This window comes from Molothrus aeneus, chromosome 4 (assembly GCF_037042795.1).
Source record: "Molothrus aeneus isolate 106 chromosome 4, BPBGC_Maene_1.0, whole genome shotgun sequence".
NCBI classification, from domain to species: Eukaryota; Metazoa; Chordata; class Aves; order Passeriformes; family Icteridae; genus Molothrus; species Molothrus aeneus.
The window spans coordinates 38,513,106-38,528,218 of NC_089649.1; positions in this window are offsets into that span (position 1 = coordinate 38,513,106).

A 15,113-nucleotide genomic window follows, 5' to 3' on the forward strand; every position below is an offset into this window, starting at 1 on the left:
GTTGGGGTCCCAGAGAGCTGGATGCAGTATTTGAGGTGGGGTCTCACCAGAGCAGCCTAGAGGGGCAAAATCACCTCCCTCAGCCTGCTGGCTGTGCTGCCTTTGATGCAGCTTTTTTATTGAGTCTGCATATGTGTTACAGCCAGCCTGTTTGTCCAGGGCCCCCACCTGCCGATGAGATTGCCAGTGGTGCTGGAGTGCTGGAGCTGAGCTGTAGTGGTGTGAGAAGGCTGTGTAACAGCAGGGCTGCAGGGTGGCAGCAATCTCCCCATAAGCTCATGAGATCCATTTGCAGCATCTTCATGTGCTACCTTGCTAACATGGATGTGTTTGTCAAAAGAGCCTTATGCCACAGAGACATTTCTGTGAAGGGCGTGTTTTGGGACCTACTACAGCCAGGTAGGTTATTTACAGGCTATTTAAAAAATTGTGAAAAGCCTTACTTTACAGAAATCATAAAACTTATGTAATTTCTTAATTCTGACCCTGCCATTCAAGCTTTTCCTGATAAACAGTTAGCAGTAGTTCAAAGCTTTTGAACCATTGCCATAGCACTCTGACAGTTTCCAGGTCCAAAGGCTTACCTGCTGTAAGCAAAATTCACTGGCTTGTGTTCAGGGCTGATTAGGATCAAGGAGCTGCTGATCATCAACCAGCCATTATATCTGAACAAAATGAAAAAGGTGACTTTTGCTTCTATGTGGATAAAAAAGAAACTCTTTTTTCTTCTAAGTACTCCTTTGGCTTGTCCTCATTACTCCTTTTCAATATATAATGTGCCGAACTCAATTTATATAGAATGAATATTACACTTTAGCAGCAATGTTGTTGGTCTTGTGTTTGTGCTAAGAGGGGATACTTGAACCTCATGTGTGACAACCTGAGGTTTGTAGGCATATATAAATTGTGAGTGCACCCAAGCTGGTTCAAGAAGCCCAAAGCAATGTTATTTTTATTGTAACAAAACGTTCCACAGCCTTTGGAATTAAATGATTGCCACAAAGGAATGTATTCTTTAAAACAGAAGTCACAAAATAATGAAATACAGTATTGAGTTTGACTTCAGTGATAGTATGGCCTTGGTTTCAGCCATTTCCCAAAAGCTAAACTACAAGTAATCTAGAAAAATCTTTACTCAGGTAAGTACTGTTAGCTGATTTATTTCTGCTATTGCTGTTCTTATTTGAGACTGTATATGTTTCTGTGTAAGCCAGTTAGGTAAGGGAGATGGACTAAAACACAGATCCAAATTAATAGTAGCTGAAGGGAAATAGAACAAAATATTTTCAGAAATAAATTTAGCAATAAGTAAAAAAATATATATATATATATTAAATCCAACACATTCATAAAGTGGATACATTAATGATATTTTTCAAATACAGTTTTCTTTTCATGAGATAAAATGGAGTGTTATGAAAGAAAAACGCTTTAATATGGGTGTCATTCAAGTAAGTATTGACTGTGATAGGTTCATCTGCAGGCTGAGCCTGCACAGCTGTGGAGAGAATGTTTTGTATGACTTGAAACAGCAGAACATTATGCTTTGAGGCTCATGCAGAAATTCGGTTGGTTTGATTTCTGTGGCATGCTTTCTGACTGGCACTCAAACGTGAATGACTTCCTGCTAGAAATAAATGCAATCTTGAATCCTTGCTTTACTGTATACAATGCTGTTTAATATATTTTTATGCTGTATGTGAACAAACAAAGCAAACACTGCTTTCATATACACTGTATAAAACCAACAGCAAGGTCGATAAAACTCTCTACCTGCTGAAAGCTAGGGAGAATTTGAGCAGTGTCCAAAACAACTCTGCAAGTCTGTTCTGCTGCATCCACAGGCTCTTGATTTATGTTCAGTCTCTCACATAAAGTATTTTAAAATTGGTCTTGAGATTTAAAAATTCTTTGTATTTTCTTAAAAATTACCTGTTGCTTTATATCAGTCCTTGCTACATCAGCAGTGGAAATGCCCCTTCGTCTCTTTGTCCCCAATACTTACTGTTATCTTAGAGACCATAGCTGAGCTAAATGATGATGCTAACAAGCTTTTGTCCCTGCTGCTAAAAAGCAAATCGATGCTTATACAAGGAGAATTTTTGTTCATATGTATAATACTGAAAGAATATTCTAGAGAATGGCTTGCATGGACAAGGAATTAGTGAGAGGATCTACAGCAGACGGCACTGTGACTGGATGGCACTGAGTAATTAATGAAAAACACAGGAAGAAATTCACCTCTTTCACTGAGAGGGTCTGTTCCTACAGTGGCCAAATTCTGACCTCAATTATATCTGTGTGACCTAATCTAGCACCATCTGTTAAAAATGCATGCCTAGCTCCTTTTTGCTGTCTCAAATTTTCTGTAAATGTGCTTTGAAATCTAATTAAATTTTGTAGTTATATAGTTATATAATTTGTTTGCACTTTTATCTTCATTTTAGTTACATTTTCTAACACTAACATAAACACATGAACAGCAAATATGAAAATAATTTCCTTAATAAAAGTAATCAAGTTTGATTAGCACTTGCTAATTAAGATATATTTTAAAATAACTGTGTATTGTGGTTTTCTCTTTCAAGTAGATTTGTAGAAGCAGTGGATTGGATTTTAAAATTCTTTTTTTTTTCTCTTTCAATCCTTTTTTGGCTTCTTATAATACACATGTTCACTCATGTGATGAACAACACTGTAAAGAATGAACAGATTTATTCATAGTCTATGTCTCCATCAACTGCCTCTCAAATCTACTAGGAAAGAGCCTTATGCCTCTTCTCAAACTTGAGAAGAGCTATGTGTAAACATTTTCAAAGCTACTTAGTTATCTTCACCTGAATCCCCTGTAAAACTTTCAGTGTGTGATCTGTCAAAGTGTATAAAATTTGAATCACACAATTATCCAGACCTCTGCTTTCCCTACTGCTTTCATGTCTTTCCCAACCATCTTTTTCCATGTGTAACATGTTCTCTTTCACTTCTGCTGTCAGGTCTTTTGGGTATGAATTGTCATTCCATTATAAGTTTGTACAGTGTGTAGCACCAGTGCCTGCTGCCTTATCACTCTCTGGTCCTAGGCAATATGTTAATGAGCATTAATATTGATAATGAGAAAAAAATACAGCTGCTAATTATAAAAACCAAACAGCCATCAATAACAACTAAAAAAATAATAGCAATAATAGCTTGCATTGCTAAATTTCCTTTTGGTACCGCTTCTTTTTTTTAAATCAAATTCAAAGTTATAGTAGTTTCTTTTCTTCCTTTGTAACTCCAAAATAATTACTGTCACGTTATGTCACAGAATAATATGTTCCTGTACTATCATTTTGGTCTATTGTCGTATTCTGTCTCAAAACAAGTTATAGGTAATATATTTCCTTTTTATAATTGCTATTCTGGTCCACTTCTGTAATAAAGTTGTCATATGGAACATGTAATGGACCATGGCACGTTTTTGGAACTTTTTTTAAAATTACAATTCTTTGTAACTTTCTGATATCTTTATAAATATAATCCATGGCAATAATAAACATCTTGGACAAATACAGCCACTTACTGTTTACTTCATCCAAGTCCGAAGGTTGTCTTGACATTGTTAAATGAGCATATTTAAAGTTTTCAGTGTTGGGAGGAATCTAACATCAAACCTGTATTATACAAATATTAATATAGAAATATGGTAACTTATGATGTCTATATATGTTTCAAATGGTTTGAATATGCCTAAGATTTTAACCAGGATTCTCACCAGGTTAGGGTTATCTAATGCCAGTGTATATCAACACATGCAACACTGTGATATTTTCATGGTTAGACCATGGAAAAGCAATAAGTATTTGCTTTAGGAGGTAATTTGAAATGTGTGAGCCCCATCTTTGAAAAGAAAACTGTGTTGCCTCACATAGTCTTTTCTCCAAAGTGTTTCTTTGTAGTCTTTGCTAGTACTAATATCACTAATAGTGTCATTCTGTTTTTTCCATGTATTCCATTGTATTTACCAGCCCCCTTGTTTTATACTGGCTTCCATGTCTCCTACTTAAGTTCAGCCACGTAAAGCTTGCTAAGGTATCACATCCCCATAATGTTCAGTGTAAACTCAAACTTCAGTTCAACTATTGTAAAACTTTGAAGACAGGTTTTAAGAATGCATCTGAGAAGTAGTAAAGAGCAAGTTCCTACTCCATTTTGTCTGAACTGGATGTATCCACAGCACTGCAGTGTTTCCTAACCACTGAAGAAATGTACAAATCAGGTCAAGGTTGTTTTGAGAAGCTGTTTCAGCAATGTACCAGCCATTCAATTACTGTCCTTCAGAAGTTCCACTGAAGTCTGATATCAAACACAGGGGTTATTAAGTGGGAAATGAGTCTTTTTTGACTTCAGACTAACAAACTAGAATCTTAAACAAAAATCTTCTTGGTAATATTTTCCTAGCTATATTTTAAGATAAGATGGCTGAGATATAAAAAGCACAGAAACAGAACGTTATGACCTACCACTACATTTTTAAGTTAATTTTTGTGCCAGAAATTGATCTTCTCTACTGATTAAATTGTAAGATATAATGTCTAGAGACAAGAGGGCAAGTCAGTGGTTAGCAGCAGGTATGAATCTTAATTTACTTACTTTGTGAGACTTTAGTCTGGTTATGTGAGTATAATCATCTCAACCTTTTCTGGTCACACAAGTGCATCACCACAGAATGTAAAGGAGACTATGTAGGTTGGAATAAGAGCAGAATTTTGCTTCAGATTTTGTGTTTTCATTCTATATAAATGTTTCTCAAATTCTAGAAGCTTTTACTTGAGAGAAAGGAGTTGTTTCATGTATATGCTGTCAGCTTTGATTTTCACTTTTGGAATAATGTTATGACTTAGACTCATAACATATCCTACATAAATATAAATAAAATATATCTCTTCCTAGTTTTCTTCTCTGCAGGGTTCTGATTTTACCATTACTTTTTAGACTTGAAAGGAGAGGCTACATTGTTTTTGTAGTATAAATATGAATTCAGATTTGAATAAGTAACAGTTAAATTGACCTTTCAGACCCCTACTGCTATTGGTGGCCCCATTGGCTTCATTGGAAAAGTATCTGGTACATGACTACTCCCTCATCAGCAGCAGCAATTGTTAAGCTACGAGGCACGTAGGGCACTTGCCTAGAGCTCTGTGCTGTGCAGGGACAAGGCCATACGAGAAAAAAGGGATGCATAGCTAACCTACTGACCTGCAACTCCCTTGGTCTCTAATAACACGTGTAACGGTGTGTGTGACACCATTTCTGAATTCATGAATTAACAATAGGCTGTGGTCATTGTTACATTGTCTTGACTTTCATGAAAACATTAACATATACCTTTACAGAAATAAAAATCTTAAAATATTAAACTGAAATATCACTAAATTAAAATTGCTAAGATTAGTCAAGATCATCATCTTTATTGTCTGTTAATTTTCCCATTCTCTGTACTCTTTATTTGGAGGAAATCTAGATTTGGGCCAAAATTTAACAACCTTGTCAATCAGTATAGCAATAACATCACTTAGGCTTTACTTAGAGGGGGTGTAAGACTTGATTGAGAGGTGGATATACCATACTGAAATTATGGTGTTACCACAGACTTCCATTCAAACAGGACTTAATTTTAAGCTGCTCTGGTACTAAACACCTCTTTTGTGACTTGATAAAAATGACTAAGCTTTTAAATAGAATAATTGCTGTTTGGACTTGGGGTGTAAAGAGAATTTGCCAGAATTTTCACTTAAATATTTATGCACATAAACGCTACACATTTCTTTTTAAGGTGAATTATGTTACCAGCTACCATGTGCTCTTTTGTTCATGTGTATGAGGGACAGCTGTGTAGCTTGAGGGAATATCTCTTGAGCTGGCTCTAGCTGGCTGTATTTCACCTGGAGATTCAAATTCAAAATCACTAGCAATACAAATATAGGGATGTCTAATATTCTGCTGGAATTATTCTATGAGCTTGTTTACATGAAAGCTATGTTAAGACTAATAGATGTATTTTTGCTTGGATTAACCTTTGTACTGACAATTAATTCACCAGAAAATACCCAGGATTTTCATGCTTATGGCTCTTCATGTAATAGCACTAATTTATCATGTTTGATTCTCCTGTAAGCAGAATTGCTGGAGATGTAGTATGAAAAGACATAGTTTATATTTGACTTAAATCAGAGATGTGTCTTTGAAATATTATCCACTGAGTGGACAGCAGTGAACTAATTGTCATGGTTCTTAAGGATGTGGTGAACTTGGCAGTTCTGGGTTAATGGCTGGACTTGGTGATCTTAAGGGTCTTTTCCATCATAAATATTTCTGTGTTTCTGTTAGTCTAAACTGAACACCCTGAACTTAGATAGAGGACAGGCTGACACACTGTCTCTAGTTCTGCATCTTATATTTTTGAGAGATATGCAGAAAAATCTGAGCCCATGTGTCTTTCAGGTCAGTAATATCCATGGATAAGTACAGAGGAACTCTATCTCCTGGCATGCACCACTGCCTGCACAGCTACAGAGCATCTCTAGGGAAGACAAATGAAAACTTGAGATTTAGTGTGGCTGTGAGATTCACTAAGGAATAGCAGCACCCAGAGAAGTGAGAGGATGAAAGAGCTATCTAGAATGAGATATGGAAGACTCAAGTACCTCCATCCTGTTTCTCAAGAGCCTAGTATTCTTCTTTTCTACCTATCAAAGTCAGCTTAAATAAATTTCCTTGAAATATTTTTCTTTTCTATTGTGCCTTTCCTTTCTATGTCTATTTTAAAAATTATGATCTCAGTGCAAAAAATGTGTCTAAAAATCTTTTGCACGCCATTAAAGAATTGCATGCATATAACAATAAAAATAAAATAACAATAGTGATTGCACATAATTAACACATAAGAGAAAGCATAGTTTCTTCAGAAAACAAAAACATATGACAGCTAAAATGTTTTTGAAAATGTACCCATTTAATGTATTTTTATCAAACCACAATTTACTGTGTGTGTGACAGCAGAGAGGTCAAGTGTGGAATCCTGAGGTATTGCCCTTGCCCTGTGTTACAACAAATTGAACAAAAAGTGGCTGCTTTTTCCATGTAATTAATTTTTGTTAATTTAAGTTTTGATTTGATCCATAAGTGGTGCATTATTTAATTGTATTTTGTCCAGAAGGCATATCCCAGCAAATACTACTTCAGATGAAACTACTTACAGACTTTGAGAGAAAATTTATTTAACGATCTCTTCTAACATTTGTTAATTTCAGTAATCCATGTATTGGAATCATGATCATGGCTAAATGTTGTACCACGTGGTTGCTACTTAAATCAGTAAAACCATTCTGGAGGCAAAGATGGTTGTTGTCATATAAGTGCCCTCACTTTTCTAACTCAGTTTCTAAAATTGTCTATTATGTTTTATTCATTGTTATTACCAGAGTTTGCTCTGATCAAATATGCATTCTAATAGTGTATCATTCGCTATCAGTATGAATTTTGTTTACTATACACACACAAAAAAATGTAGAGGATCTGGGACTGTGTTATTTTTTAGTACCTGAAATACCCTCGACTGCTTTGTTAAAACTGTCTTCATCAGGGCATGGTAGGATAGGCTGTTCTTTCACATTTATTGAAAACAAAGACTTCACCCCTTTTAAAAAATGACTAGTGTCATTTCAATTTATGATATTTATCATCTCAGCAGTTTCAGTTTTCTTTATTTACGTTTTCAAATTAAACTGTTGCTATTTTTATCACTGCATGTTTTCTAGAGATGTGTGGACTGCTATACTGTTGTATATTCTCTGTCTTCTGATATATTCTGTGACATAATTATTAAGAATGTGTGTAAAATATGTAAAGACTAAGTCTGTACAGTAATTTAATAAAAAATCTGGAATATTAATCAGGCATCAAATGGGTCAAATAATGTATAGTAAGTCTGTAGTTTTAGAAGTCTGGCCTTTTTTTTTCCCCTGCAATTAATTTTTGTTTGTTAAAAGACATACCAACAATAGTGTCATCTTTGACTGTGTTTACTCCCAGAACTATACAAGCTTTAGTTATAAGCAATCCTCTGCTTGTGTTTTAAGAACTTAAATTCATTATCTTTGCACATATTTGGCTTTGAAGTACAAATATAGACTCCTGCTAGTCTACAGATAGTATGAAATTATGATTCTGTCTACAGTCTGTAAGAACTAGCAGATGAAAGGGCATTTTATTTCAGTGTCTCACTCATAAAACCAGGTTCCAGTCAAGGAGAAAAACAGATTACAGATCAATCCATGTAATAAACGTAATACCCAGCAGCTGAAAAATGTATCTAAAATTTATAATAAAATTCTCTTGGAAACCAGATGGGACATGAACTTCCTCTCCATTTGGTGTTTTAAGATATGTATGGACTTTCAAGCAGCCTTTTTCATTGTTTAACTTGAGAAACAGCATCTTGTTCTGTACACTGTATGTTTTTGACTGTGTTCTGATTATTTTATGAAAAGAAGAATTAATCCAGATTAGAAGGTATGCCTCTGACCTATACTAGGTCAGCAAATGACCTAGTAATTAGGTGCATGGCTGGATCAGCTGCCTTTGGCTCTATTGTCCTCTACTGTTTGAGAGGACAATTAAGATAGTAAATATATACATGCATCCAGACAAACAGACTTTGAGGACAAAACAATATAAATTGTATCTTAACATTTAAGATACAATAATAATAATGTTAAGATAATTGTATCTTATTATCAGGCTCCCTGATGCCTGTATATACCCACTTAAAATGGAGGACATAATTGCAAGGAACTTCCTCAATTTCCAGCTGCTCGTGAAGCACACTTTGCTTTTTTACTACTCCAGTAATGTGAAATCCTATTTTCCTAATCCTCAGCTGTACTAGGAAAAACATCTGGGCTCACATATATGCTATTAGTAATTTACACTTGTTTCATGCTTATTAGGCATTGTATTTTTGTATGGATGTGTTCTTCTACATAGACACAATTACAAAATATGCCAACAGCTATTTCTCTGTAACAAATAATGCAGAGTTTTCCAAACAGGCGATGTCTGTCATGTAAGTAATTTTGTCATCTTTTGCTTAGGAACTGAATGTTTCCTGCTAGAAAAAATAATGACAAACTGGTCCTTGAACTTCTCAAGTTCATGACCTGCCTGCTTGGTGGAGAGTGCTGATGAGGAAGATGGTTTCTGAAACAAGTCTGCTGGCAGTCAGGGTGATTGAGTGCATTCAAAAATTTTTGGTACAACACTGCCTTATGCCTTCATAATCTCTGATTAGAACATTTTCATGTAGTCACCTCTTGTCTGGCATTTCTGTGTCCCAGTATAAGTTCTGAAACAGCAATAAGTGTGAAATAAAAGCTAATATGGTGACTGTCAAGATATCACTTGCAATTTGTCACAGATTTTTTATCCCTGCAGTCTATCTTAAAAATCATGTAAAATCTTCTGGGTGGCCAGCTTGTTGGCAGCAGAGTCCAAGTAAACAGCACAGTCTGAGAGTACTATGTATTCAAGCAGAATTTGGACTGCCTCATCACTCATAACAAATCAGATTTAATGTTGCCTAGGCATAGGTGGTTTGATGGCAATCATGACAGACTGCACCATATAAGGTTTCTGCACTTCCTTGACACTGGTGGCAGTGCACAAATATTTTACAGGGTAACACTGATGTTCATCAATCAGGCTTATGTGCATAGTGATTAGGCAGGGCAATGCACACATGCACAAACACACAGGCATGAGGATTAACATGGTCAGTGAACACCTCATTATATGTCACATGACTATCACAAGGGAGCTATATATGGCTGTTTTTAAGGCTATCTGTATCATTATCCTGCTGCTGTATACTCAATTTTCTTTTTAAGTTGAATTTCTGAATTTATTCACTAGGTGGCAATGTAGTATGTCATTTGTCCAAAATTTACAGCCACATGGAAGTGATCGGAAATAACTGCACTACATAAATGTTTACCCTGTGTTGCAATAAAGAAATGTTCATTAATTCCTAGTCTAATTTTTTAAAAAATATGCTCACAAAAATTTATACTTTATTTACAACCTAAGTAGAAAATACATGAGGTTGTTGTAGATTGCAAACCCCTAAGAGTCACATGCACCCAGTGGACCCCATCACCTCTAGTGCTTAGTTTGGGTCCCCATCATCTCTAGTACTTAGTTTGGAAGTATTAGGGGGGGATGGAGTGAGATGCAAAAAGGAGCACATGTAGCTCAGTAACCCCAGGGGAAAGAGTTAATTTCAGTCAGTGAGAGAAAGCTCGTTACAGAGGAATCAGAAATACTTCATTAGAACGAGTTGCTGAAGTATATCTGCTCTGATCATAACAGAGCTGTAAGCATCAATGTGAAAACTGATTCCCAGCAGGAGAAAAATATGTATAGCTTTGTCTATGAGTTCTTTGGGTTTCTCATAACACTGATCCTTTAGAAAATGCCCAGAAGAGTCTCAAAGATGTAGGATAGAGGTAGCTGCACCAACCTGGTGACACTAGTCAGAGCTGTCTCCTGGAGACCTGCGGCAGAATGAGGTCTGCACTGTGGGGCCAGAAGAGGACACTGCAGAGCTGGAAACCACCTTTAGGATCAGTTGCAATCCCTCTTGTAAGACTCGCTGTGCATGGAGTGGATAGACTGCCTGGGGATAGGATAACCTATAGCACTGCCTGTGCAATGGACAGGCTTCACTTCAATATTAAATCTAACTTTGTAAATGGCAAGTGTTAAAATAAAAACATTCTATTTTATAGAACCGAGTTGTTATTTTTCTCATTTGTCTTGTGAGTTAATGAATACTTTATGTCAGTCAGATTCAATCTTTGTTGGCTTTCAGAATGTCCTCATGCAAGGCTGTTTGCCTTGTTCTCTGTAGGCAGCCTTTTGCTCTCTCCAAATTCATTATGTGACTTGACCAGTTAATTTTTTGTCTTTTGAGCTGTCTGTACTTTTGACTCTAGTAAAATTGACAAAGTTTATATTTAGAAGGTTTTGCTGCCATGATGCTTTATAACCCTGATAGTTTAGTCTTGTCTGACCCAGAAATCTTTTGTCCTGAACACTTGCTCCTGAGTCAAATTGTCTCAATTATGCCTCCATTCATTTGATAGATTGTATTCCTGCTGTAATTCTCAAATAGACAATAATTATTTAGGACATTTAATTATTTTTTTTATTAGGCATGTCATATATATCAGAATTTCCCGTGCTTTTGATTATTGTATTTTATGAGACCAACTAAGAAGTTTTTATTGTTAAAATGCATGTTGCAAATTTGGGAGAATTGGGAATTGATACTATATTTTAGATTTCCTTTTGCTGTCCATATTAAAAGTAAAAAAATTCCCAAAATATCAGAAGTCTTTTACAACCTAAAGTGGCTCTCATTCTGGGGACAGTGGGGCCCAACCCCACCAGAACATTATAAACCCTGCTAAAATCTTTCTTTGTTATTCTATTTTAATAGGGACATTCACTGGCAACATAATGTAGCAGAAATTTAAGAGCTACATATGTTTTTAATTATTAGAGTCTAACTGATGATTTGAATTAAATTATTTTTTCCCCTATTGTTCCTTGTTTTTCATTATGTTACTGTGCCTGCTGTTAAGTTTACTGTCTGTTGTCATCTCCCTTTGCATTTTTTCTGTACATAGGCAAAGTGGAGACATCAACTACCGCTGTGACACGATCCATCATTACTGCAATGTGAAGCTTGCAATATTTATTGTTTCTCTTGAAAGTTCACTTTGTGAATCAAGACATCAAGAAAGAATCTTAGATTTCAGGTAAAAAAAATATAAATTTTAATCTTCCTAGTATGAGACAAATTTTGGTCATATGACTGGAAAAGCTTTTAAAGACAGTAGGCTTAATATAAATACAAAATTATTTAAAAATTGTTATGATGTGTAATAAAAAACTTCTGTGTTGGGCTCAGGGTGATTAGTGAATCCCGGGCATTCAGGAGACAAACAAAAGAGATTTTAAGCAAAGGAAAAGCATTCAAAAAGACTAGCAGGCAAAATTATCCTGTGCATTGTTGATTTCAATGAAACTGACTTTCCAAGGTGCAGATAAGAAAACATCTGCTTTTTGATAATAATAGAATTAGTGCCCTGCTTGAGCATAATATATGCCCTTAAGAAATGGGCACTGCTATGATGTAGAAGCCATTGGTATTTACATTATGCATACTGGGGAATGAAACTGGTCAGAGGTTTCTTGCAGGATTCACAGGGCTTTTGAGCACTGATAGCAGAAATTCTGGACAAAGCATGTAAATGATAATAGCAAACAATAGCAACTGCTTAGTTTTTTTTATCCATTCAAATCTATATTTATTGAGCTAAACAGAACTGCTGTTACCTTTAATAAGCTTTATAACTTTACAGAATGGATGAATTAGGACAGAATAAAAAAAAACCCACTTGACTTAAGTCAAAGATATAGAAGATAAAGCAGAGCTACAAAATTAACAGTTTTGAATTTATTTTTACTAGTTCTGATAGAGGAAAATATGTTTTTCTATATCTGACAGCCTGAGGAAGGTGAGGCTCCTGTAGTGTCCCCAGGTCCAATGAGTAACAAGTCTGAAAATGTTTTCCCAGTATGCACAAGCACATGGAGCACCTGGATACACCACCTACCTCTGTATATACAGGGCGTGCCACTCAGAAGTTTTTGTTTATTTTAGTGGCAAACTTGAAGTGGTATTATGTGGCATATTGAATTTCCTGGTACATACCCCAGTAATGTAGATACAGAACTGTTGAGTATTTTAAAATAGCAGAACAGACTTTCACTCTTCTGATTGCTTATGAAAACATGCCCCAATATTCTTGCAAGAAATTCTAAGCAGAGGTCCAAAGTGGGCAAATCTTGAGGACCCTAATCTGTTTTCATTTGGGCTTGACTCTGATAAAGGTCTTACTTGCTCCTGTGCAGGTTTTGCCTGAACAAGCACTGTGCAAGACTTACAATGCCAAGACTTAGCCCACAAAAATTATTAGCTCAGGTCACAGTCCAGGCTTTTGTATATACTTTATCTGTCACTTACTTATGTTATAAAAGTGCAGAGGTGATAAAGAAGTCATCTCTCAGGTCATATAGCAGTTTAAACTGCTGTGTCTCTGATGAAGCATTGTAGACAAAAGGGGATAATAAGATCCAGGGGAAGATAGAAGAGTAGAAGTAAAAAGCTTGCACAGCTATTGAAAAGAAGACTTACATTATTTTGCTACAGACTCCATAGGAGCATCTGATCCCCATTTCTTATGAAGTGTAGTTCTGACTGCCCCAAAATTGCTTTAAACATGAAAAAGATGAGACCACTGTGCTTAATAATGCTGTTAACACAATGTCTGAAGATTTGTCCCTTCTCTGTACTGCACATAAATACTGCTTGGTCTTCATCTGTGCAAAATGTAGAGGTAAACTTTAATTGAGGGCTTTTCTTTGGGCATCATGTGCATTCAGGGGGAACAAAACTCCTATTATCAACTGAGAAATATAACAAGTTTGAGAGCGTTGTCGCATAGAGATACTGAAACGTTAATTCATGCTTCTGTGACATCGTCTGGATTACTGTAATTCCCTGCCTGCAGGTCTCACTCAGCCCTCCTTTCACAAAATAAGAGCTTGTACAATAATGTGACCACTGAGATTTCAGGCATATACAATGCCTGGTCATCATATGTCTCTGTACTGAGATGTCAGTGCTGCCTGCCATTAGGTACCGGATCGATTTGAAGATCCTGGTGATGTGTTTTAAAACACCGCATGTATCCAAATGAGTTTTCTGTTCCCTATTGTCCAGGTCCAATTTTGCTGAAGTGTAAAAATGTTGTGCTTTCATTTGTTCAGAGAATTACAAACCACTGTGTCCCATACCTTCTTCATGGAGCTGTGGAATGTCATTTTTCAGGACACACTTGGAGTGTCAGTCATGTCATTGACTTGAGGTCAAGACTGTGGTGGCTTGCTTAACTTGTCTTTCTTTCACCAGCATTTCTTCACCAGCATCTATTCATATTTAATAGAACATTCTAGGCTTTCATTTTCTTAAAACTTTTTCAGAATTGAAGCATCTTTACTAGAGGACTTTTCAAGTGCTAGTAAGTGTTGGCATTTTTGATTTTTTGAGACGCACAAGAAAATTTTTAATACCAGGAAATTTTAAAAAGTAACTGAAGTGTTTCTAATATCGATGTTCCTCTCTGTCAAAGGGATGCACCTACCTTACCTACACTTTTTGTATATCCCAGGTAGAACATGAAAGACTAATTAAAACCTCTAGAAAGATCTTTAGCTATGCAGTTGTGCTCTTTCTTCTTTCTATATTTTGGAATAGGAGAAAAACCAATTTGCGTATATTGGTTGTGTACTACACAAAAATGCCTACTGAATTTGCTGTGCAAACAAGACCTTTTTATTCAAAACAGCTTATAAAATCAGTTTTCCTTTCAAAATTACTACACAGATTAATGGCTGCTAGAGTTTCGTCTTTTTTCTATGCCTATATTTCCCTCTTTTGGCCATTACATGTTGCTCATAGTAGACACTGACTATAATTTGAAACATAATGTAGCTAAGCATGATTGCTAAGCAAGAGGAGTGGAAAATATCATCCCAGGGGAAGGGAAGGGAAGGGAAGGGAAGGGAAGGGAAGGGAAGGGAAGGGAAGGGAAGGGATTTCCATTGAAATTAGTTAATATTGGCAGATTGACACCTAAATTACCTTATGGATTAACCCCTAAGTATTTAATTCTTCCATCATCCTTGCTCACATCAGGATACTGTATATTTTTCTGTAACTTACTTTTCTGTCATTTTATAGCACTTAGCTTTCAAAACAGGTATTCTATTACATGCATATGTAACATTTCTTTCAAAGCCAGGATACTCTTTTTTATTTAGCCCAGCTTCTAGTTTCTTCTTGTCAGTTGCAGTTTTGATGATTGGGACAGGATAAAAAGTGTTATCCTCCAACACAGCATGTATCGTCTGCAGTAGATGAAGAAAGGCCAGAGTATTAAACT